Source organism: Chiloscyllium plagiosum, unplaced genomic scaffold (assembly GCF_037043375.1).
Source record: "Chiloscyllium plagiosum isolate Xiang-an unplaced genomic scaffold, Cpla_swu_hap1 HiC_scaffold_15, whole genome shotgun sequence".
Taxonomy (NCBI): Eukaryota; Metazoa; Chordata; class Chondrichthyes; order Orectolobiformes; family Hemiscylliidae; genus Chiloscyllium; species Chiloscyllium plagiosum.
The window spans coordinates 37485893-37512979 of NW_028270153.1; the positions used below are offsets into that span (position 1 = coordinate 37485893).

At 41.1% G+C, this 27087-nt stretch overlaps 1 long non-coding RNA gene across 3 annotated transcripts; it reads left to right on the top strand.

The window, feature by feature from the left end:
* On the top strand, window positions 1-26507 carry LOC122560112 (uncharacterized). 3 transcript variants are annotated; one of them, XR_006314642.2, is made up of 3 exons: window positions 1-102; window positions 7403-7529; window positions 26073-26507. It is a non-coding gene; the product is annotated as an uncharacterized LOC122560112 (long non-coding RNA). The 3 variants fall into 3 exon arrangements; XR_015759579.1 differs by lacking the exon at window positions 1-102 and adding an exon at window positions 4674-4792; XR_015759580.1 differs by lacking the exons at window positions 1-102; window positions 26073-26507 and adding exons at window positions 4674-4792; window positions 12595-13401.
* The last annotated feature ends 580 nt before the right edge of the window (window positions 26508-27087 follow it).

Below are 27087 nucleotides of genomic sequence, written 5' to 3' on the forward strand. Positions count from 1 at the left end.
GGGAGGTGAGCCTTCAATCCCGAAGAGAACAGTCACTGACTGACTGACTGAGCGGGGGAGTGGCGCAAAACTGTTCGCTTGTCTATATTATTACTGATCAAGGTGAATTACTTTCCAAACGCAACGGGAAATATTGTCACAATCGAAGCAATAAATCCCCACCTGATTTCAGTGAATCGTCCCAAATATTTTGGACCTTTTTAGTTAAACCGTTTGCGGACTCATTTTATATAAAACAAAAATCTGGCCTGGTTTGAGGTTTGTAATCTCTCATTTTTATCACACCTCTAGTTGTCTTATTTAAAGACCTTCCACCTGTTCACATTCACTTTCACGATTTACCTTTTTTTTCCATTATAAATTATCACGTTCATTTTTTAAAAATGTTTTTTTAAATTTACGGCATGGTTATGCAGCGGCCGATGTAACCAGGGGATTCGTATCTGAAGAAACTGAGTTCAGATATGACCGTAGGGATTTTTAAAAAAAGTTTGTTTGGAAAATGATTGGGGTGTTGGATTGGGGTGGACAAAGTAAAAAATCACAACACCAGGTTATAGCCCAACAGGTTTAGTTGGAAGCATTAGATTTCGGAGTGCTGCTTTTTCATCGGATGATTTTTTTTCCATTATAAATTATCACGTTCATTTTTAAAAATGTTTTTTTGACCAACTGCATAGTTACGCAGCGGCCACAACCACCTAGCATCTAGCCACAAGTTACATTAATATGGTAGACATTGTTTACAGATGTTACGAGGAAGAACTTGATGGTAGGTCTTATTCCCTTGGGAATTTAAACTGTTCTTTCACCAATTCCGTAGGGCATCATTGTCGTAGGTGGTGCTTAAGGTACTCACCTCATCTTTTCAGACGCTGAGACAATATTTTTCTCCCAGAGCTTTTTCCCTACTTACTGTGTTAACGTTAAGTCTGTGAGTCCATTTTAAACTGGAGAGCAATTTATTTCTTAGATTTCCTTAGTGGTGGATGTCTTTCTGGCTGAAACAGAAAATCATTGCAGAAAGGTATTGCATGAATGTTGTATCCAGAGGATCTTTAATCTTATGAATTTCCTTTTGTAGAGGACAGTCGGCCTGTTGAAATAGGTACTTTTTTGCTGTATCCTGGAGCTCAAGAAGACAATTTCTTGTTGACCATGACCTGAATATGATTTTCCTTCTTAGTTGTGGCTTCCTTGGACTTGTTTGTATCACGTTTTCAATTTGTGTCAACAGACTTTTGTCCTCAATCTGCCAGTAAATCTGTGAAGTGTGTAGGCTTTTACTTCAACTTGGTAATTAGGTTAGATGCTTTCATTCGGCATCAGTGATCGCAATACTAGTGAAACTTAGTACTATGTTCATTAAGTTCACTTCGTCTATCCCAATATTTGTGGAGTACTTTTTGGTTGGCTAGATTCTGTCCCTGTTACAAAGAGGATTCTTCCTAGGAAGATAAGGAAATTAAATTCTCTGTTTAAACTTGCATCTTCCAAATCACCACAACATTTGATATATTTAAATCTGTCATTATTATTTGTTTTCATGATGTGGTGTGCTGTGAATTAAGTCAGTTAAAGATTCACCAATGAGCTCAAGCCATTGATTCATCCATACGGTTCATTAGCTATCTGATTACTTGTTTTCTTATAAACCTTTCTGATTATTGCAATCAGAACGTTTTTCAGGATTTGTAAAAAGTGGAAAACATGCTAGTTCTGTGTAGTTGGAAGTTTTCATCTCATTTATAGTATTGAATAAATATATTACGAGAAAATGAGGACTGCAGATGCTGGAAATCAGAGTCGAAAAGTGTGGTGCTGGAAAAGTGCAGCCAGTCAGGCAGCATCTGAAGAGCAGGAGAGTCTCTGTTTCAAGCATGAACTCTTCATCGGGAATGACAGAGATCCTAAGGGGGCTGTGGGATGAATGGGAGGAGACCAACAGAGATTTACCTGTATCTCCACACATGTCATCCACTGTGTCCGTTGCTCTCGATGTGGGGAGACAGGATGCCAACTTGCGGAATGTTTCAGAGAACATCTCTGGGACACACGCACTAAATAACCCCACTGCCCTGTGGCCGAACACTTCAACTCCCCCTCCCACTCTGCCAAGGACATGCAAGTCCTGGGCCGCCTCCATCGCCAAATTCTAGCCACCCGACGTGTGGACGAAGAATGCCTCATCTTCCGCCTTGTGAACCTCTAACTACACAGGATCAATGTTGATTTCATCAGTTTCCTCATTTCTCCTCCCCCAACCTTATCGCAGATCCAATCCTCCAACATGGCACCACCCTCTTGAACTGTCCCGTCTGTCCAACTTCCTTCCCACCTATCCACTCCAACTTCCACTCCACCTGTCACCATCAGTTCCCACTTTCATCTATCTATCGCATTCCCAGCTACCTTCCCCCCAAGTCCCATCCCCCTCCCATTTACCTCAGCTCCCTTGGGCCCCTGTCATTCCCGATGAAGAGATCATGCTCGAAACATCAACTCTCCTGCTCCTCAAATGCTGCCTGACTGGCTGTGCTTTTCCGGCATCACACTTTTCAACAAATCTATTAGAGTCATATAGTCATTGAGATGTACAGCACGGAAACAGACCCTTCAATCCAAGCCGTCCATGCCGACCAGTTTTCCCAACCCAATCTAGTCCCACTGGCCATCAGCACCCCCATTTCCCTCCAAACCCTTCCTATTCATATACCCATCCAAATGCCTTTTAAAAGTTGCAAATGTACCAGCCTCCACCACTTCCTCTGAAAGTTGCCCCTTAGGTCTCTTTTATATCTTTCCCCTCTCACCCTAAACCTATGCTCTCTAGTTCTGGACTCCCCCAACCCAGGGAAAAAACTTTGTCTATTTATTCTATCCATGCCCCTCATAATTTTGTAAACCTCTATAAGGTCACCTGACAGCCTCCGATGCTCCAGGGAAAACAGCCCCAGACTGTTCAGCCGCTCCCTATGGTTCAAATCCTCCAAACCTGGCAACATCCTTTCAAATCTTTTCTGAACTCTTTCAAGTTTCACAACATCTTTCCAATAGGACGGAGACCATAATTGCATGCAATATTCCAACAGTGGCCTAACCAATGTCCTGTACAGCCGCAAGATGACTTCTCAACTCCTGTACTCAATACTCTGACCAATAAAGGAAAGCATACCAAATGCTTCTTTACTATTCTATCTACCTGCAACTCCACTTTCAAGGAGCTATGAACCTGCACTCCAAGGTCTCTTTGTTCAGCAACACTCCTTAGGACCTTACCATTAAGTGTATAAGTCCTGCTAAGATTTGCTTTCCCAAAATGCAGCACCTCACACTTATCTGAATTAAACTCTATCTGCCACTTTTCAACTCATTGGCCCAACTGATCAAGATCCTGCTGTAATCTGAGGCAACCTTCTTTGCTATCCACTACACCTCCAATTTTGATGTCATCTGCAAACCTACTAACTATACATCTTATGCTCACATCCAAATCATTTATATAAATGACGAAAAGTAGAGGACCCAGCACCGATCCTTGTGGCACTCCATTGGTCGCAGGCCTCCAGTCTGAAAAACAACCCTCCACCACCACCTTTGAGCCAGTTTTGTATCCAAATGGCTAGTTCTCCTTGTATTCCATGAGATCTAACCTTGCTAACCAGTCTGTCATGGGGAACCTTGTTGAAGTCCATTATGCCAGCACAACTAATTTTATGGATCCTGTTTTCAGTTTAGGTTCTATCATGAACCGAGGGATTGCTATGAAATCTTCAACCAGTTGTTCTTTAAGTATTACGCAACTGAGCTGTAGGTTTGATGTCCAGACGTTTCATTACCTGGCTAGGTAACATCAGTGGCGACCTCCAAATGAAGCGAAGCTGTTGTCTCCTGCTTTCTATTTATATCTTTCTCCTGGATGGGGGTTCATGGGGTTTGTGGTGATGTCATTTCCTGTTCATTTTCTGAGGGGTTAATAGATGGCATCTAGATCTATGCGTTTGTTTATGGCGTTGTAGTTGGAGCGCCAGGCCTCTAGGAATTCTCTGGCATGTCTTTGCTTAGCCTGTCCCAGGATAGATGTGTTGTCCCAGTCGAAATGGTGGTTTTTTTCATCCGTGTGTAAGGCTACGAGGAAGAGAGGGTTGTGTCTTTTTGTGGCAAGCTGGTGTTCGTGTATCAGAAATGACAGCCAGACTACTAAGACCCCTTGGAATCCTAGTAGCACACAAACCCACCAACACGCTCAAACAAAAACTAACAAACTTAAAAGACCCAGTACAACCCATGGACAAAACCAACGTCATCTACAAAATTCCATGCAAGGACTGCCACAAACACTACGTAGGACAAACAGGAAGAAAGTTAGCCACCAGGATACACGAACACCAGCTAGCCACAAAAAGACACGACCCTCCCTCGTAGCCCTACACATGGATGAAAAAAACCACCATTTCGACTGGGACAGGCTAAGCAAAGACATGCCAGAGAATTCCTAGAGGCCTGGCACTCCAACCACAACGCCATAAACGCATAGATCTAGATGCCATCTATCAACCCCTCAGAAAACGAACAGGAAATGACATCACCACAAATCCCAGAAACCCCACCCAGGACAAACATACAAATAGAAAGCAGAAGACAACAGCTTCGCTTCACTTGGAGGTCGCCACTGATGATGTTACCGAGCCAGGTAATGAAACGTCTGGATATCAAACCTACAGCTCAGCGAGCAAACCTACACGCTAAACCTCAACCTGAGCTACAAACCTTGCAATTACACAACTTGTTGGTTAGTAACCTGATGTACCTTGACCTGTTGGTCCATGGCTAATAGTTCCTATAACAGTTTTTTTTAACTATTACTATATTAACGCTTTCTGCCATTTGAAGGTTAAGGTATGCATTCATACTCAAGAATGGGCATTCTTCATTGTGAAATATATCTAAGTTCTCTCCTATCATACACCCCTTGTGTTGAAGAGTTGATGTAGAATACCTTTAATCTTAAGTGCTATACTTTCTGCACCATTTCATTGCACTGCTGTTAGCTGGTGACAGTGTTTCTTCCATGGTATATGTGATAATATTGTGATACTTAGCCCGTATTGCATTTAGAATTATTTAGATGTCTGTTGAAATTAATATTTTCTGCTAAAAAGGCTAGGTCTGGATTGCCTATTTGCCTCAGAGCATTTAGCATTTTTATGTTGCCTGTTTGACCTCACTAAATTCTTTTGTGAATAGCTACATGGCTTCTTGCTGTTCTGTGCCTATATCCCATTTTGACATTTTGTTTTGAAAGTGACCTATATTCTAGACAAAGCATTCTCTTTAATAGCTGGACATTGCTTGGGCCTGAGATTTCCTTGCTCCACAATGCTGACAATGACTGATACAACAGGGTTGCTTTTTGATGTTGTTAATAATTGAAATAAAGGTGGAAACTTTTTATTAATGCACAGGATGTGGCCATTGCTGGCCATGCCAGCATTTATTGCCGTCCCTAATTCAGAGAGGGCAGTTGAGGGTCAACCATTTTGCTGTGGAGTCACATGTAGACCAGACTGGGTAAGGTTTCTTCCTTCAAGGACATTAGTGAACCAGATGGGTTTTTACAACAGTTGACAATGGTTTCATGCTCATTGTAAATTCTAGAGTTTTTAAAATTCAAATTCTACCATGTTTCATGTGAACCAGGGTCTCCAGAACATTACCTGGATCTCTGGATTAATAAATCATTATTAACATCACTAGGCCATCACCTCCTGTGAACTTTACTCACATACAGTTTCGTTCAGGCTCAGGGGATGCCAGCAAGTCATTCCATTACTCCAATACCGGCAATAGTTCAAAAAAGCCCATCAACACAGAACAATGAAGGATAGGCAAAAAATGTCAGCAATTTGCTTTATCACAAAAATATTATTAAACATGATGACTGCATCATAATTAAGTTTTCTATGGATGGTGATGGTATTGCACTAATTTGCTTTCAAAATCTTAATTCCTCTATGCTGCTATCTGTTGCACTATTCTTGTTTCTTTCATGGCTTAATTCTGTTTCCTAAAGTTATAGTCCGCACTTTAAATTTAACCATTATCCCAATGTATAGTCTTGACGTATTCCCAAGCAATGAAACTGGTCTAGATCTCTAGTGGATCCTAACTTTGCTGTGCAAAAGTAAAATATATATCTTGTCAGTGGACAGTTCACTGTGACAAAAAATAGGTCTATTAGAAGTTCTGTCAAATCATGCCATTCCATTAGTTCTACCTGTATTATCTCAGGCAGCAAGGGATAAGCAGAGCAACACTTGCAGCCACCCTGAAAGAAAGGCTAAAATCAATTTTGACAAGACAAACACCTGATCCTACTAGGGCACATCCCAGTTTGAATCCACAGTTGTCCTTGTTCACTTAAAATATACAGGGAGAGCTGAAGGAATTCAAGGCTGCAGCATTTACATTGTTACTAAACTATAAGAAACGTCTCAGCATGGTTTCAGTCAGGGAACATGTTCTCAGTTATCATCATCATATGAGTAGCTGTGATGAACATAATGAATACATCAATGACACATCTTAACTTCAACAGGCAAATGGCATCAGGTGTTTGGCATGGGAGCAGAATTTGGAAAAAAAAAATTTCCCAACTTGTAAGGTAATAAAACGTGAGAACAACAGTGACTGTGCTTATCCAAATGAATCCTGTTTCTTTTAATTGACCCTTCAGGAGACATTCAAATGAAATGTATATGCTGAAAAATGAAATATTTGCCAATTATTTGAATCTGCTGTCCTCTCCATGTTTTGTTTTCACTCTTAAGTTTTAAGTTTCACTCCCCTATCATCTGTCCTCATTGATCTCCTTTGATTCTTGCTTTCCCTATGGCTCAACCATAACATTTAGATTTTTATATTTCAGTTATTAAATGGAATTTTTTCCTCCTTACCTATGTAACTTTCTCCCCCACCACTACCCTGGTTCTCAATCTTGCATTTTTCTTTGAAGGTGAAAATGCATTTAAATCCAGATTGGTCATCATCCAGTGTATCAACAATAATAATGCGTAAAATGTTAGAAATAAAGGTTCTCAACGAGTAAGGGTAATATTGCGGTTTGCTTGCTCTACATTTGTGTCCAGAGGTGATTGTGTCACCACCTAATGTAATGTTTGTATAATAACTGATTATAGGTTGCATAGATCCTTAAAAGCCTAGATATGGATAATGTAAACAGTCTGTGCTTAATCATTGTTACTTGCATTGACACAAACTGTGGTCTGTTCCATATCTGCTTTCATGTGGTCTGCACTTATCTCCAATTAAAACTTAACCCTGTAACTACTGAAGAAAGATTTTGGCAACAAAATAGTCTGTATGTTTGTGTTTTTTTTAGCAGGTTATTCTATCAAAGATACATTGAAACCTTCTGTAATGAAGGGAAATTCTGAAGAATAATTGAAGAGGAGAAAATTGGAAGTCTTTAAAATTGCATGATATGAATAAAGACAAGAATATAGCAAGTAAGGCATTATCACCCTTACATAGTCTATAATCATAAAATCTAGCTTTGAATTCTGTTTATTTTGTGGGTTCTAAAATCATTTTATGCCAAACAGGAATAGATTGATGTGAAAAATCACAATAAAGCAACATCTCATGCAAGGCGTTGTTTAAATAAACATTCTAGATACTTTAGGCCCGTAATGTATGCAGAGGTGTGTTCACCAGAACTGGCTCAAAGGTAAAAGCCGGAGGTTGGTGATGGAGGCTTCCTTTTCAGACCGGAGGTCTGTGACCAGTGGTGTGCCACAAGGATCGGTGTTGGATGTGAACATGGAAGGTTGGTTCATAAGTTTGCAGATGACACCAAAATTGGAGATGTCGTGGATAGGAAAGAAGGTTACCTCAGAGTACAATGGGATCTTGATCAGATGGGCTCAGGAATGGGCCAAGGAATGGCAGATGGGATTTAATTTAGGTTAATGTGAGGTGATGCATTTTGGAAAGGCAAATCAGGGCAGGCTTATACACTTAATGGTAAGGTCTTGGGGAGTGTTGCTGAACAAAGAGACCTTGGAGTCCACGTTCATAATTCCTTGAAAGTGGAGTTACAGGATAGTGAAGAAGGCATTTGGTATGCTTGCCTTTATTGGTCAGTGCATTGAGTGTAAGAGTTGGGAGGTCAAGTTGTGGCTGTACAGGACATCGGTGAGGTCACCTTTTGGAGTACTGTGTGCAATTCTGGTCTCCCTGCTATAGGAAGTTGTGAAACTTGAACGGGTTCAGAAAACATTTACAAGGACGTTACCAGGGTTGGAGGATTTGAGCTACAGGGAGAGGCTGAATAGGCTAGGGCTGTTTTCCTTGGAACATCAGAGGCTGAGGAGTAACCTTCTAGAAGTTCATAAAATCATGAGGGGCATGGATAGGGTGAATAAAGAAGGTCTTTTCCCTGGGGTGTGGAAGTCCAAAACATAGGTTTATGGTGAGAGGGGAAAGATTTAAAAGGGACCTCAGGGGAACATTTTCATGCAGAGGATGGTGCATGTATGGAATGAGCTGCCAGAGGAAGTGTTGGAGGCTGATACAAATACATTTAAAAGGCATCTGGATGAATATATGAATTGGAAAGAGTTAGAGGGATATGGGCCAAATGCTGGCAATTGGGACGAAGTTGATTTAGTATATCTGGTCAGCATGGAGAAGTTGGACAGAAAGAGCTGTACAGTATGGAAACAGACCAATGACTCTATGACCAGTTTATTCACTGATTATCGACACATTCATAGTGCCCAAAGATGTAATCAGCAATCTCTTTATGTTCGCATGTCAGTCTCCTGTGGTACTCTGTGTAAGGAGTCAAGATCAAATATTGTTTTCAGGTGAAATATTGTTGGAGGCAGGTGGATAATTGGACAAGAATAGGATTTGGCATGACAAGTCTAACAGTTTTTGTACTCTCTTCTATAAAGTAGTATTTCTCATAATTTGCTGACCTCCCACCGCAGAATCTCTGACAACAGCTCATTAACCTTTGACTTAGATAACTAACACACTTGGAACAATCTTCACAATCCAGAAAATGCCTTGTTTTTATTTGAACAATACCTATTCTCCCTTTCAAACTGCTATCCTCATTTCTTGTTTTTTTCCCTCTTTCCTCAATCCAAGGTACCTTCACCATAAGCACTCATTTCCTTGTCTCTGTTCCCTCTATCCAATGTCGTCTTTTTCCATATCTTCTGCATGGTCGAGCCATCGTGAAGAATGAAATTTAAAATGCTTTGATCTCAGGCAATTTACAGCAATGCTGGAGATCCATGCTTCACATCAAAATTCCTTTCGGAAATCTGGGGTTAACAATCCATAATGTGCAAGATCAAGCAAGGCAGGAATTGAAATCAAAAAGACAAATCAAAACAAACTCCAGCAGCAGTGTATACTGTCAACAGATGCACTGGAGAAATTGATCAAAGATTGTTCGACGGGCAGCTTCCAAAGCCATGACCACTACCATCGAAAAGGATGAGCGGGAGATTTCTGGTAAAACAAGCAACTGCAAGTTTGCATGCAAGCCACTCAACATTTTGAATTGGAAACACATTGCATTTTCTTCACTGTTGCTCAGTTAAAATCCTAGAATTCCATCCCAAATGCCATTATGGGTCTAGCAACAATACATAGACTGCAGCGGTTCAATGAAGCAGCTCAACACCACCACCTCAAGGCAATAGGGGCTGGCAATAAATACTGGTCACCTTGCGACACTCACATCCTAGGAGTGAATAACAAAAATTAAATTCAATCAATATGCTCACTAATAAATTTACAATTACCAACCAAAAAAAAATCAAACAATGTTGCAGCCAATCTGGCGCAACAATTCAGAAAACTGTTCCAGCATTGTATATAATCAGAATAAATTTACATCTGCATTTACATTATACATGTGAACAGACGTTTAATCTATATAAATGTGAGGTTTTCCATTTTGGTAGGACAAATCAGGAATGGACTTGTACACTTAATGGTAAGGTCCTGGGGAGTTTACGGAACAAAGAGACCTTAGAATGCAAGGTGGAATTGCAGATAGACAAGGTCATGAAGAAGACTTGCCTTTATTAGTCAGTGCATTGAGTAAAGGAGTTGGGAAGCCATTTTGCAGCTGTACAGGACATTGGTTAGGCCATTTTGGAATATTGCATTCAATTTTGGTCTCCCTGCTTTAGCAAGGATATTGTGAATCTTGAAAGTGCTCAGCAAAGATGATGGCAGGGTTGGAGGGTTTGAACTATAGGAAGAAGCTGAATGGACTGGAGTATCGGAGGCTGAGGGGTGACCTTATAGAAGTTATTAAATTGAGTGGCATGGATGGGGTGAATAGCCAAGGTCTTTCCCTCTGGATAGGGAAGTCCAAAACGAGAGAGCATAGGTTTAAGGTGGGAAGGGAAAGATTTACAAGGGGCCGAAGGGGAAACGTTTTCAGATAGAGGGTGGTGCATGTATGGAATGAGTTGCCAAAGGAAGTGGTGGAGGCTGGTACAATTACATTTAAAAGGCATCTGAATGGGTATGTGAATTGGAAGGATTTAGAGGGATATGGGTCAAATGCTGGCAAATGGGACTAAATTAATTTAGGATGACTGGTCGGCATGGACCAGTTGGACCGAAGGGTTTATTTCCGTGCTATACATCTCGATGACTGAAAGGGGGAATAAAAAATGATGTAATCGTGTGATTTTAAAACAGATCCACACAAAGGTTCAAACAGCAAATATAGATCTAAATTTTTTTTAAATATTGTCGACGTTATTCACGTTCAATATTGATACAATGCATGGAATGCATAATGAGCCATATTTTGAAAAATGACATGTTTTTAAACAACTTATAAAACAACTAGAATAGGGAAGGTTGACTACTTCTCAAAATAACTGAAGGTTTATAGAGTGTAAACTTCATTCTTAGAATAATATAGATGACAAGAACAATGGTACTGGAAACTGATAAATGTGATAAATTATTCTGGTCTAGTAGTAACTCAAAACTGTTTAATTCTGAAAATCCTTAAAAATGGGCCTTTTCTTTACATTCGAACAATTCAATGATTTCTCTACAAACAATTAATTGGTGAACTCCAAGCGATTTTGGTCCCATAGTGATTTAAAAACATTGAAAAAATTTTCAAATTCACTGAGTGGGGTGTAATTAAATAGTTTAATTTCCATGTTCTGAGAATGTCCAAATCAAACATGCAGTACAATGACTCACACTTTTACATTACTTTTTCATTTAGCTATGATTTGGAGATGCCAGTGTTGGACTGGGGCATACAAAGTTTAAAAATCACACAACACCAGGTTATCGTCCAATAGGGCAGAAGTGGGTACTGCAGATGCTGGAAATTAGAGTCAAGATTAGTGTTGCTGGAAAAACACAGCAGGTCAGGCAGCATCCGAGCACCAGAAAAATCGCTATTTTAGGCAAAGCTCTTCCTCAGGAATGAGGCTGAGAGCCTGGGGGTTAGAGAGATAAATGGGAGGGGTGTGGGGCTGGGGAGAAGGTAGCTGAAAATGCAATATGTGGATGAAGGTGTAGGTAAAGGTGATAGGTTGGAGAGGAGGGTGGAGTAGATAGGTGGGAAGGAAGATTGACAGGTGGGACAGGTCATGAGGCTGAGCTGGAAGGTTAGAACTGGGGTAAGGTGTGGGGAGGGGAAATGAGGAAACTGGTGAAGTCCACATTGATGTCATGGGGTTGAAGGGTCCGAAGTCAGAAGATGAGGCATTCTTCCTCTCGGTGTCGGGTGGTGAGGGAGTGGCGGTGGAGGAGGCCCAGGACCTGCATGTTCTTGGCAGAGTGGGAGGGGGAGTTGAAATGTTCGGCCACAGGGCAGTGGGGTTGATTGGTGCGGGTGTTCTCTGAAGCGCTCTCAGAGAAGGTATCCAGTCACCCCAATGCAGAGGAGACCACATAGGGAGCAATGGATACAATAAATGATGTGTGGAAGTGCAGGTGAAACTTTGATGGATGTGGAAGGCTCCTTTGGGGCCTTGGACAGAGATGAGGGGGGAGGTGTGGGTGCAGGTTTTGCAATTCCTGCAGTGGCAGGGGAAGGTGCCAGGAGGGGAGGGTGGGTTGTTAGGGGTCGTGGACCTGACCAGGTAGTCATGGAGGGAACGGTCTTTGCGGGATGGGGAGGGAAATCTCAGAACTTAAATAAAATTCTGCGATTTACATATGAAAGAACTGAAACCAACATGTTCATTCTAAAAGATGAGAGACTTAACAAACAATCCAGGTCTTTTTAACAAATGATTTCAGTTACATCACACTGTAAATTTTTGCTATAAATTCTGTGTCTTGTGATCTTATACTCCACAACCACCTGATGAAGGAGCAGCGCTCCAAAAGTTAGTGCTTCCAAATAAACGTGTTGGACTATAACCTGTTGTTACGTGATTTTTAACTTCATTTAGCTTTGTTATTTTCTCAATGTTTTGCCTACTTGGTGATTCCGTTGTGATTATTTCTTGGGCTTACATTCCAAGAATTTTAAATAATTTATTTTTAAATCTTTTGCAGGGAAAATGAAACAAGCTGCAAGTTCAGTAATGTATAATTTAGACCACAACCGACACTTCAGCATAACTCATGAGAGGAAGAAAACACATTTGAAAAGCATACTTGACTTACATTAAGTTTAAAGCTCGATTTTGGCTTAAAATAAGAACACATGACTACATGTAATATCTGATACTGTGGACAGGATTATTAGACACCACCAGGGTAACAAACAAGGGCAGGTGAGAACGATCAGAATATTTGAACCCCAGGCTGCATTCTGTTCACTTTCTTAGAGGTAGTATAGGGGTGATGGACAGTAAGGCTCCTATCCACAAGTGGTAAGTGTTTACTTCAGTCATTTAATCGAGATGTATTGAAGAAGGATATCTGAACTTCAGCTGGCCTCTGAGTCATGTAGGCAATGGTGTGCTGTTTAACTGTTTGAGGCAGTTTTTGAGCAGTAGACAAGGGAGGATGTGCAAATGCTACTACTGTTAAAGCCAGACAGTCAGAAGTTACCCTTTTGTGACCCCTCCATTTTGCCCTGGCGTCCATTTGCTGCTTTCATGTTGAAAGGCTTTCTATTGGCTGTCCCCATAGTCCTTAATTAGACTGTGAGCCTACCTTCTGCTAACCAGTTAATTGATTTGGGGCATTCACAGGTGAGTAACTGTTCCTGCTACGGTCAAGCTTCTGATCTCCATTGAGTCCAGTGCGGCTCAGAAGCCCAGAAGAAAATACTGCCCTATCTCAAAAACACTTACTCCTTTAAAATGTGTCAAAGGAGTTTGTAACAATAATGTCATGCAATGTTCTGTTCTTAGCATTTTGTTATTTATATTGTCAGCCTTATGGTTTCACTGAACATTTTGTGTGTCACATTCACACTGCTGTGGCTATGAGGTTGAAAATCCTCATCCTGGACTATTCTTTTAATTTTGCTTTTTCAAGGCCTAATGCAAGAGCTTGGCACTGGACCAGTGTTCTGTGAGCTCATGTATAACACGAGTATTTACATCATTCCGCAATCCATTGTTTGTCTAAAGCCCACAACATCATTACATGCATCAATGCTTCTGCTTATGTTTACTTTGCAGAACATGCCTGACGACTTCAGTTAATGGATGACAGGCAAAATGCCTGAGATAATGTGGAAATAATCAACTCTAGAAATGAAACTGATATTATCCTGATTGGGATTCTGATATACTTTAACAAAAATTACAATAAATGTATGAATGAACAGAAGACTGCCCTGACAGATTCATCCTAAAAATAAAGCAGACAAAGGGATTATGAACATGTCAATGTGACTCAAATTACATTATATCTGTTGTTGTAGAAAATCAAGAGCAAGTTAAAATGGCTAACAAGATTATTTTTAGATTTGTTGATGGTGAAGTAGCAGTAAGGTCATAAATTATAGTATTGAAATTCATATCTAATTAATGTTTTTGTACTGAATTCTATGTTTCTTCTTCTGAGTTCTTTGAGACTGAGGATAACTTTCTTTCATCCTGGTGTTTTGGGTCCTGAGGTAACAAACAAATAAAACATTAATTTTTCAAATTACAGCTTTAACTGAGCTATCAACCCTCTGAAATAAATGAATGAGCTGGTAAAATAGCAAACAAGGAAAATTTATACCATCTCTATTTGCTCATCTTTGATATGATTTTGAGTTCCAAAGGAAAGAGAGGAGAGAGAAAAAAGGTAACTTGTAAAATTTGTAGCATGGATGAAATTATACTTGCACTGGGGTTAGTTCTTCAAATGGCATTCTTCAGTCCAATTCCATTTCTTCAACATTAGATATTCTTTTGCACATTCTTATCCAACTCTCTTTTAATTGATGATATAGTATCTGATGAGGTAAAAGAGCAAATAGTGTGAAAATTAGAGAGTGAGACTTATCTTGCCTCCTCAGCCAGACATAAATATTTCACCTACTTTATTGTCCAACATTTTACAGCGTACTGTTTGTAAATATGAGTGCTAGAGACAGTCAAACATCCTGAGCCATTTTTGTCTTCTTTGTGTTACCCTGAACAGCAACAGAAATTAGAACCAAAAAAAGTAAGGAATGCAAATCAGTGAAAACTAATTGTAGGAGAGGATTGGGAAGTTTTTATGAACAAGCAGCAGTTAACTAAAAATGTAATAAAGAGAAAACTGATTATGGAAGTGGAAAAAGGTGAAGTCACCATAGTGACTACTCAGTGACCACAGGGCTACTCTGTCATTAGAAAGAGATGACTGAAGGTGGTTTAACCTGAGGGTTACCACCCCTCAGGTGAGGGGAGACATTGAGAAAGAGAGTCCTCTGTGGTATCCTCAGCCAGTGCAGGAATTTGAAATCACACTGTTAGCATCACTTGGCATTACAAACCTGCCATCCAGCCAACTAAGCTAACCAACCCACCATTATAAAGTTAATAGACAAGAACAAGAAACAAACAGCAAGAGGTTCCATGGATATATAAAAAGAAATTAGCTAAAGTAAGTATGGCACTCTTGGAGGATGCAAATCGCAAATTTGTAACAGACAACAGAGAAATGGCAGGTAATCTCAAGCAATATTTTTCATCAGACTTCATGGTGGAGGACAGTAATAACATGTCAAAGATAACAGATCAGTAATGTTAAAATGGAAGGAAAGATCTTGTCTTTATCATAAGTGACAGTGATTGACAAAAAAGGGACCAAAGGCAGACAGGTTGCCAGGAGTTAATGGAATATATTCAAGGTTTGAAAGGAACTGTCTTTATTGATAATGGAGGCATTGGTCGAAATATTTTGGAACTCAGTCGATTCCAGGGGGTCCTAGCAGATGGGAAAACCACTACTGTGATGCCCCTATTCACAAAAGGAGAAAATCCCCTCCCCCACTCACCTATTGTACTCGATGCTATTTTCTCCCCACCCCCACCCTCCTCTAGCTTATCTCTCCACGCTTCAGGCTCTCTGCCTTTATTCCTGATGAAGGGCTTTTGCCCAAAACGTCAATTTTACTGCTCCTCGGATGCTGCCTGAACTGCTGTGCTCTTCCAACACCACTAATCCAGAATCTGGTTTCCAGCATCTGCAGTCATTGTTTTTACCTAATGAATCTGCACAGTTTACTGCTGTTGCTGTTTGAGTTCAAGTAATCTGGACGTCGCAATGTGTCCAGGAAAAATTAACAAAAACCAAAATTCACAGCTTACCCTGGAGGAACCTGTGTGTGAGAGCTCACAGCACAGGAACAGATGAGTGCATAATTTTTAAGTATAGCCTTGCTGTAAATCTACAGTAGTGAGTAGAGTGGGTTCTTTCTTAATTATATGTCTTATTGAGATCTGTCTCTTGATTAAGTTTTTAAAATGTAAAACGCGGGTACGATGCTAACCTGGAGCAGTGTTATTTTAGAGCAATAAGACAGTGCTATTTTCTGGGTGTGCAGATTGAGAAGGAGCAAAAATGGCCTTTAGTCAAGTGATGTGCTTTTCCTGTTGAAGTTCAGGGAGAGTTTCCATGTTAGTAATTATAACTATCAGATCGCATGGATCAGTTGGAGCAGCAGTGAGAGGCAATAAGGAAGTTACAGGAGTTAGAGGGTGTGATGGATGGCGGTTATAGGAAGGGAGAAAAGCTGCAGATACAGTCAGGTAGATGAATTAACTCCAGGAAGATAGTGCAGGAGTTTCCTGTGGCTATCCCCATCTCAAACAAGTATGCTGTTTTGGAAAATGTAGGGGGCGATGGACTCTCAGGGGAATGTAGCATGAACATCTAAGTTTCTGGTACCGAGAATGGCTCAAATGTAATGAGGGCCAAGTCGGTTTCCAAATGATTGATTATGATAGGCGATTCTCTAGTCGGAGGCACAGATAGATGTCTCCGTGGCCTCAGAAAATGCAGCAAAGTTTCAGAATGGTGTGTTGCCTACCTGGTGCCAGGATGAAGGAAATCTCAGAGGATGCAGAATGTTTTCAAAGGTGAGGGGGATCAGCAGCAGGTCACTGTACATGTTGGAACTAATGACATAGGAAGAGAAAAGGATGAGATTCTGAAGGGAGTATATAGAAAGCTAGGCAGGAATTTAAAAAGGACTAAGGTACAAGCAGGGAGATTAGCTAGAGCTGCTCGGGAGAATTTAAACTAGTAAGAAATACATCCAGGGAGGTTATTTGGGTAGAACTGAGAAATAGGAAAGGGATGGTAACCTTATTTAGATTGTATTATCGATTTCCCAATAGTCAGCGGGAAATTGATAAACAAATTTGTAAGGAGATTTCAGTTATCTGTAAGAATAATAGAGTGGTTATGGTTGGGGATTTTAACTTTGCAAACGTAGACTGGGACTGCCGTGTATCAAGGGTTTACATGGAGAGGAATTTGTTAAGTGTGTACAAGAAAATGTTTTGATTCAGTATGTGGGTGTACCTACTAGAGAAGGTGCAAAACTTGACCTACTCTTGGGAAATAAGGCAGGACAGGTGACTAAGGTGTCAGTTGGGGAGCACTTTGGGTCCAGCGACCATAATTCTATTCATTTTAAAATAGTGATGAAAAAGGATAGACCAGATCTAAAAGTTCAAGGTCTAAATTGGAGGAAGACCATTTTTGACGATATTTGGCAAGAACTTTCAAAAGTTGATTGGGGGCAGATGTTCACAGGTAAAGGGACAGCTGGAAAATGGGAAGCCTTCAAAAAATGAGATAATAAGAGTCCAGAAACATTATATTCCTGTTAGGGTGAAGGGCAAAACTGGTAGGGAATGCTGGATGACTTGAGAAATTGAAGTTTCGGTTAAGAAAATGAAGGAAGCATATGTAAGGTGTAGACAGCAGAGATCCAGTGAATCCTTATAAGAGCGTGAAGACAGTCGGAGTATACTTAAGAGGGAAATTGGGGGGCAAAAAGGAGACATGAGATAGCTGGCAAATAGGGTTAAGGAGAATTCAAAGGGATTTTATAAATACATTAAGGACCAAAGTGTAACTAGGGAGAGAATAGGGCCCCTCAAAGATCAGCAAGGCAATGTGTGGAACCACAGGAGATGGGGGAGATACTAAATGAGTATTTTGCGTCAGTGTTCACTGTGGAGAAGGATATGCAAGATATAGAATGTGGAGAAATAGATGGTGACATCTGGAAAAATGTCCATATTACAGAGGAGGAAGTGCTGGGTGTCTTGAAACACATAAAAGTGGATAAATCCTCAGTACCTCAGTAAGACATTCAACAAGATTCCCCACGGTAAATTGGTTAGCAAGGTTAGATCTCACGGAATAGAGGGAGAACTAGCCATTTGGATACAGAACTGGCTCAAAGGTAGAAGACAGAGAGTGGTGATGGAGGGTTGTTTTTCAGACTGGAGGCCTGTGGCCAGTGGAGTGCCACAAGGATCGGTGCTGGGTCCACTACTTTTCTTCATTTATATAAATGACTTGGATGTGAACATAAGAGGTATAGTTAGTAAGTTTGCTGATGGCACAAAAATTGTAGGTGTAGTGGACAGCAAAGAAGGTTACTTCAGATTACAACAGGATCTTGATCAGATGGGCTGAGAAGTGGCAGATGGAGTTTAATTTAGATAAATGCGAGGTGCTGCATTTTGGGAAAGCAAATCTTAGTAGACTTATACACTTAATATAAGGTCCTAGGGAGTGTTGCTGAACAAAGAGACCTTGGAGTGCAGGTTCATAGCTCCTTGAAAGTGGAGTCGCAGGTAGATAGGATAATGAAGAAGGCATTTGGTATGCTTTCCTTTATTGGTCAGAGTATTGAGTACAGGAGTTGGGAGGTCATGTTGTGACTTTACAGGACATTGGTTAGGCCACTGTTGGAATATTGCATGCAATTCTGGTCTCCTTCCTATTGGAAAGATGTTGTGAAACTTGAAAGGATTCAGAAAAAAATTACAAGGATGTTGTCAGGGTTGGAGGATTTGAACTATATGGAGAGGTTGAATAGGCTATGGCTGTTTTTCCTAGGGCATCGGACTCTGAGGGGTGACCTTTATAGAGGTTTACAAAATTATGAGGGGCATGGATAGGATAAGTAGACAAAGTCTTTTCCCTGATGTGGGGGAGTCCAGAACTGGGGGGCATAGGCTTAGGGTGAGAGGGGAAAGATATAAAAGAGACCTAAGGGGCATTATTTTCACGCAGAGGGTGGTATGAGTATGGAACGAGCTGCCAGAGGAAGTGGTGGAGGCTAGTACAATTGCAACATTTAAAAGGCATCTGGATGGGTATATGAATAGGAAGGGTTTGGAGGGATATGGGCCGGGTACTGGCAGGTGGGACTAGATTGGGTTGGGATATTTGGTTGGCATGGACGAGTTGGACCGAAGGGTCTGTTTCCGTGGTGTACAACTCTGATTCTTTGACCTGATCATGTGTATCCTAGTACTCTGTGGGAAGCTAAGGAAGTGATTACTGGGCCTCTTGCTGAGATATTTGTATCATCGATAGTCACAGGTAAGGTGCCAACTGGGGGTTGGCTAATGTGGTACCACTATTTAAGAAAGATGGTATGGAAAAGCCAGGGAACCATAGACAGGTGAGCATGACATCAATGGTGGGCAAGGTGTTGGCGGAAATCCTGAGGGACAGGATTTGCATGTATTTGGAAAGGCAAGAACTGACTAGGGATAGTCAACATGGCTTTGTCTGTGGCAAACCATGTCTCTGTGTGTGGGAAATCATGTCTCACAAACTTGATTGAGGGCTTTTTTGAATAAATAACAAAGAAGATTGATGAGATCAGAGCAGTGAATGTGATCTATATGGACTTAAATAAGGTGATCGACAAGGTTCCTCATGGGAGAGTGGTTAGCAAGGTTAGATCTCATGGAATGCAGGGAGACCTAGCCATTTGGATAGAGAACTGGATTTAAGGTAGAAGACTGAGGGTGAAGGGTTACTTTTCAGTCTGGAGGTCTGTGGCCAGTGGTGTGCCTCAAGGATCGGTGCTGGGTCTACTGCTTTTCATCATTTATATGAATGAGTTGGATGTGAACATATAAGGTATAGTTAGTAAATTTGCAGATGACACCAAAATTGGAGATATAGAGGACAGCGAAGAAGGTTACCTCAGATTACAATGGTATCTTGATCAGAGGGGCCAGTGGGCTGAGGAGTGGCAGATTGAGTTTAATTTAGATAAATGTGAGGTGCTGCATTTTGGAAGAGCAAATCAGAGCAGGACTGATATACTTAATGGTAAGGTGCTAGGGAGTGTTGCTGAATAAAGAGACCTTAGAGTGCAGGTTCATAGCTCCTTGAAAGTGGAGTTTCAGGTAGATAGGATAGTGATGGTGGCCTATGGTATGCTTTCCTTTATTGGTCAGAGTCTTGAGTACAGGAGTTGGGAGGTCTTGTTGCAGGTGTACAGGACATTGTTTAGGCCACTTATGGAATATTGTATGCCATTCTGGTCTCCCTCCTATTGGAAAGATGTTGTGAAACTTGAAAGGGTTCAGAAAAGATTTACAACGATGTTGCCAGGGTTGGAGGATTTGAGCTATGGGGAGAGGTTGAATAGGCTGGGGCTGTTTTCCCTGGAGTGTCGGAGGCTGAGGGGTAACCTTTGAGGTTTATAAAATCATGAGGGGTATGGATAGGATAAATAGATAAAGTCTTTCCCCTGGAGTGGGGGAGCCCAGGACTAGAGGACATAGGTTTAAGGTGAGAGGGGATAGATTTAAAAGGGACCTTAGGTGCAACTTTTTCATGCAGAGGGTGGTGTGCATATAGAATGAGCTGCCAGAGGAAGTGGTGGAGGCTGGTAAAAGGCATCTGGATGGGTATATGAATAGGACGGGTTTAGAGGGATATGGGCCAAGTGCTGGCAAATGACTCTGATTCCTGCATAATCAATATGCTGACCCCTCCACCCCGGCTGCAACGTATCTCCTGTTTCCTTCCTATAACCCCTTCAACCCTCAGATTTCTGACAACAAGTTTGAACACCTGCCAACCTGAAACCTCCCCCAGCTACTGGTCTGCTCCTTCAGGACTGGGTAACCCTTTGCTTGCTGACCTTGACACTCCCACCCTGCTAGTGCCAGCCCCGACACACCTACCTCAAGCATTTCATTACTTACCTGGCATCCAATCCATATGGCACCCTAATCATTGAACACCTGCCACTTTAACCCCACATTTACCTTAATCCTTACTCTTTCGTAGCACCTGTACAAGTGTCTGGCTGTGCTACTGAACATTTAAATCTCAGAATGTGGCATTGCTGATTGCTGTAACATTGGGAACTGTGTTGACTTCATTAAGAAGCCAGGATTTGAATTCCCAGCATGTGGTCCAGGGCTCAGAACTAGCAGGAAAAAAATGGCCAAAGTGATAATCTGACAGTGATTGGTTAGGAAGTGGGAATGATACCCATGTTACTTTCCATTTGTCAACCTCAGTCTTGATTTAAGGCTATTTTCTTGAATGAAATAATCAATCATTCATAATTAGAAAGGAATGAGATCTGAACTGAGATCTAGAATGTCTAACAAGCAAACCTATTTAAATCCTATTATGTATGGTGAGATAGAAAAGCCTGATGTCATTTGTAAGTACTTTGGAGCATCAATTTCATTTCAGTCCAGAGTGATGAGCTGGCAAATGCAAACCTGAGGTTTACAGTGCCACTGCTGGTGGAGAATGCAATTACAATGCAATGAGTTAGCCTTGACTGTTTGACTCGCACTTTCTCACTTCACTTTGTCAATTGTGACTTTAAGCACAACAGTAATCAAACTTTAACCTGACAACTAACATTAAACTATGGGTTGGTTCTTATTGTATATTTTTTTCTCAGAATTAAAACATCATTCTGCAAATTAAATTCCTGTACATTTCTAAACTTTAAAGATAAAATAAATGTAGTGGGACCTCCATCAGCAGGTCTCAATGCTGGGGGAGAGTGCCAGGTACCAAGCAATGACCTTGGCAGAACTGAAAAAAAAAATCAGCCTGACGCCTGACTTGTTTTCTGGAGATTGGATGAAAGGAATTGAGGTAATCTAAGTGATAGGACCCAAATGGTGGATCCGGAGAGTACATTAATTCCACCTCCCCCTTGCTGAGTTTGGAGATCCCTGTTAAGCTGAAGAGAGGTTTTGTGGCTTGGATGGTAACGTAGGACACATGTGGCCAAGGACAACTAGCAAAGAGTGTGCCAGCTCCCTCAATTTTGTTTCAGTGCTACTCTCCAAGTCTAATTTTAGTTCAAACCCAGCTTGCGAAGTTTGGAATAGGAAGTAAATAGGTTCCAACACCCTCTGAAACTCAAGGCACACTGGCTCCCATTGTTAAATAAGTCAACAGCATTGCTGATTCATGATAAGAAGTTGAGGTGTCATTTATTTCATGGTATTTTGTAGCGTTGAGCAAATGTTGTTCATTGTGAAAAGAGTTCCTTTCTTTAAGATGAACATTTCCACAAATGCATTTATTGTTTTGATACCATTGGGATTGAATTGAAATATCTCTCTGCTGGAAGTTTTGTGCATTCGGTGCCTACATCCTGTGTTGTACAAAATATAAATAAGGTCCACCTCATCAGCCACCGGTGGTGTGGGTTTGCTTGCCACAGGGCGGTGTTTTACTCAATCCAGTAATGCTTATGTTATATACCTTGGTGTAAGAAACTGGGCAAGGATATTATGGTATTGAAGAATCCAAGAGGCATTTATTACTGCTGATAAAAGACCAATTTGTCAAAGCTTTTGCCTTGCACTCATCAGGATAATTTGCAAAAATACCAAACTGAGGAGAAAACCAGCATTTACATTGATTTTATGTTGAAAGGTTGATTTTCCCCTTGAATTGGTATTCTTTCAAATTGTCATGATGAGTCCAAGATGAAAAGTTTTTTTTCAAAAATGTCTTTCAGCAATATCCAAGTTCTGTACTACTAATTAACTGTAATGTACTTAATACAACTGGATAGAATAGATTCTTGGTACTGTAGATGTGCAGAGGGATCTTGGAGTCCATGTACATAGATCCCTGAAAATTGCCAGACTGAAATTCAAAGACCGAAATTTCCCCTCCAGTGCATCTCATCCATGTCCCACACCTCCGCCCTCGAATTCCACCCCTCCAACTGCAACTAGGACAGAACTTCCCTGGTCCTCACCTTCCACCCCACCAACCTCTGCATAAATCGCATCATCCGCCGACATTTCCACCACTTACAAATAGACCCCACCACCAGGGATATATTTTCTATTCTCTTTCCACAAAGACCGTTCTCTCCACGACTACCTGGTCAGGTCCATGGCCCCTAACAAGCCACCCTCCCCTCATGGTACCTTCTCCTGCCACCATAGGAATTGCAAAACCTACATCCCCCTGAGCTCCATCCAAGGCCCCAAAGGAGCCTTCCATATGCATCAAAGTTTCACTTGCACTTCCACAGATTGTATCTGTTGTTCCCGATGCATTCTCCTATACATTGGGGTGACCGGACGCCTTTTCACAGAGCACTTTAGAGAACATCTCTGGGACACCCGCACCAATCAACCACACTGCCCTGTGGCCAAACATTTCAACTCCCCCTCCCACTCTGCCGAAGACGTGCAGGTCCTGGGCCTCCTCCATCGCCACTCCCTCACCACCCGACACCTGGAGGAAGTACGACTCATCTTCTGCCTCAGGACCCTTCACCCCATGGCAGCAATGTGGACTTCACCAGTTTCCTCATTTCCCCTCCCCTACCTTACCTCAGTTCCAACCTTCCAGGTCAGCACTGTCCTCATGACCTGTCCCACCTGTCAATCTTCCTTCCCATCTTCCCGCTCCACTCTCCTCTCTGACCTGTCACCTTTACACCCCACCTCCCTCCACCTATTGCACTCTTAGCTACCTTCGCCCCTGCTTCACTCCCCCTCCCATTTACCTCTCCACCCCCAAGGCTCTCAGCCTCATTTCTGATGAAGGGCTCTGGCCCGAAACATCGATTCTGCTGCTCCTCAGATGCTGCCTGACCTGCTGTGCTTTTTCAGCAACACTCTCTTGACTCTGATCTCCAGCATCTGCAGACCTCACTTTTTCTCCTTTATTGGTAGAGGGATTGCGTTCTGAAGCCATAATGTCATGCTGCAACTATACAAAATGCCAGTGCGACTGCACTTAGAATATTGTGTACAGTTCTGGTCGCCTCATTACAGGAAGGATGTGGAAGCATTGGAAAAGGTGCAAAGGAGATTTACCAGGATGTTGCCTGGTCTGGAGGGAAGGTCTTCTGAGGAAAGGCTGAGATACTTGGGTCTGTTCTCATTGGAGAGCAGAAGGCTAAGAGGGGATTTGATAGAGACATACAAGATGATCAGAGGATTAGATAGGGTAGGCAGCGGAAGTCTTTTTCCTCGAATGATGACATCAGCTTATACGAGGGGGCATAGCTACAAATTGAGGAGTGATTTATTTAAGACAGATGTCAGAGGCAGGCTCTTTATTCTGAGAGTGGTAAGGGCGTGGAATGCCCTGCCTGACGATTTAGTTAACTCGGCAACATTTGGGGCATTTTAAACAATCCTTGGATAAGCACATGGATGATGATGGGATAGTGTAGAGGGATGGGGTTAGACTAGTTCACAGGTCAGCACAACATCGAGGGCCGAAGGGCTTGTTCTGCACTGTATGGTTCTATGTTCTAGAATACCAATTTATTGTCACATGTATTTTTATAAAGAAATACAGTGAAAAGTTTAATAAGTCACTATACCACAGTGCCTAAATTAACGACAGAAGTAATAAATAAGGAGAAAAAAGTAGAAGTTCATTACAGTTCAGTTAATGACACTTGGGTTTAGATTATGCTGGAAATCATTCTGGAACCCATTCTGAAGAAGGGTCACTGGACCCAAAACATTACTGTTTTTTCTGCACCGATGCTGCCAGACCTGATGAGCTTTTCCTGCAATTTCTGTTTTTTGTCTCTTAAAAACACACTGGAATACTGATCATAAGACATAATATATCATCCCAATTTCTCCAAAGATAAAACCTTATCTCGAACAGATATACATAGGCACATCTTGTCAGTTGGACAATTATATAAACAAATAAAACAGAGTTTACAGCACCTCAAACTTCAATGTTGTACTGCTGAGGTTTCTGCCTCTCCTCCAATGTCCACCTTAATGACGAGATCCACATCATCTTAAATGCACTGGAACAGCTTTTGGACATCTCCAAACAAGAGCTTTTCATGATTGTGACATCCGGACAGATACCAAAATGTTAGTGGACAAAGCAGTGGTAATCCCAATCCTCCTGTACGCATCAGAAACTTGGACAACATCTGAAGGCACTTGAAACTTTCCATCAACAATGCGTTCAAAACATTTTGAATATTAGCTGGGAAGATAGAAGAACCAATGTCACCATGCTGAATGAAGCAAAAACGCAAGCATTGAAGCCTACGTCATCAAAAACTAACTAAAATGGAGTGGTCATGGTTTTTGGATGAAAAACAAATGTCTGCCAAAACAAATCATCTTACTCCCAGGTTGAAGAAGGCAAACGTAAAAGAGGCATACAACAGAAGAGATTCAAAGACATTTTAAAAGCCAACATGAAAAAAATGTAACATCGACATCAACAATTGGGAAACTAATGCCAAGGACAGGAAACTCTGGCAAACCATCATCCGAGAAGAAACAGTAATCTTCGAAGCCAACAGATGTGCAGAACTAGAAGAGAAGAAAATGGAAAGCAAGGCAACAACAACTAATGCCTGACCTGTCATCTGGAACTACTTGTCCTGAATGCGGAAGAACTTTCAAAGCCAAGATTGGACTCATAAGACACCGGTGAGCCCATACATAGATCAACAGAATGAAGACCACCATCCTCGACCTTGAGGGATAGCCACAATGACAAGATGACAATGAAGGTTTGACAACAAGTACTGATCTTGTGACTGTATACCTGTCTGGAAAGATTTGTTCTCTGCACTTTTTGTTTGTTTGGTCATTTTGTTTTCTTGCAGATTAATCATAACTATGAGTGTTCTTCCTCACTCCTTGTCCATAATGGATGTGGCACACACTGGTCTGAACTGGCTTCTATTCCTTTGTAATGTAGCATTAAGATGAGTAATGTATGATTTGAGCTGGCCAAATATTTTAGAAACCATTGATGGCATCCATATTTATATTTCTAACTTGTCTCTCCTGCACAATGTCTAAGTATTTCTTTACTGGCTCACTCACCATATATCTCTTCAATCTCCTCTCTCTTTGAAGAACCTCCTGTGTCCGAGAATGGATGGACAAATAATTGCTGAACAATGTTTTTTGCATTTCCTTATAGGCATAATTTGTATTGGGAATGATAATTGTCTCCATTTGTGTTGCATGAAATGCAGCATTACAGTGCAAAAAATCCTGCTTTGTTGCTTAATATGTAATAATTGTTTTGATAGTGTGTATCAAAAGCTGGGCTACATTGACCATGGATACTCAGTTGATGATGTTATGTGCTTACAGGTATTCGACACATCAGTAATGTTACAACGGAAGCTGGAGGAGTGCACAGTCCCTCTCGATCCACTACTTCAAGAGCAACAACATAGAATTACTTTTTACTATTGCTTCAGGCTTTAAACAATAATATCTATCAACTAGATTTCTTAAAATTTATTGGTTTATTACCAAAAGAAACTATTGAAACAACTTATTGAATAGTGATGTAATAATTGCTTAACATACACAATTAGTAATAAAGAATTATGATTGCATATCCCTCCAAACATCCCTCCTATAAAAACACACACTCTCATTCTTCAGGAGAAAAAGAAAAATAAAGCGATTTTCTCTGATGAGATTCACCTCCTGAGGAAAAGAAATTGGCCAATGGGTTACTCATGAAGGCAAAATTGTAGTGTATAGAATGTTTTGGAGTCTGTTGCTCAGGTAAGTGGTCAATTACTAGTCATGTATAGTTGTGTCTGAGGTCTGGTGGATTTGTAATCTGGAGATTTTCCTTTTAATCACTTTTTTCAAAAGAATTAACACATTTCCGCCTGAATTCTATTAGTTTTAAAGGAGTGATGGAAAAGACTAGATCTAAAAGTTGAAGTTCTAAATTTGTGGAAGGCTAAGAACTTTCAAAAGCTGATTGGGTGCAGATGTTCGCAGGTAAAGGGATGGCTGGAAAATGGGAAGCCTTCAGAAATGAGATAATGAGAGTCCAGAGACAGTATATTTCTGTTTGGGTGAAAGGAAAGGCTGGTAGGTATAGGGAATACTGGATGACTAAAGAAATTGAGGGTTTGGGAAAGAAAAAGCAGGAAGTATATGTCAGGTATAGACAGGAAAGATCGCCTGTATCCTTAGAGTATAAAGGCAGTAGGAGTATACTTAAGAGAGAAATTAGGAAGGCAAAAAGGGAACATGAGATAGCTTTGGCAAATAGAATTAAGGAGAATCCAAATGGTTTTTACAAATACATGAAGGACAAAAGGGTAATGAGGGAGAGAATAGGGCCCCTCAAAATCAGCAA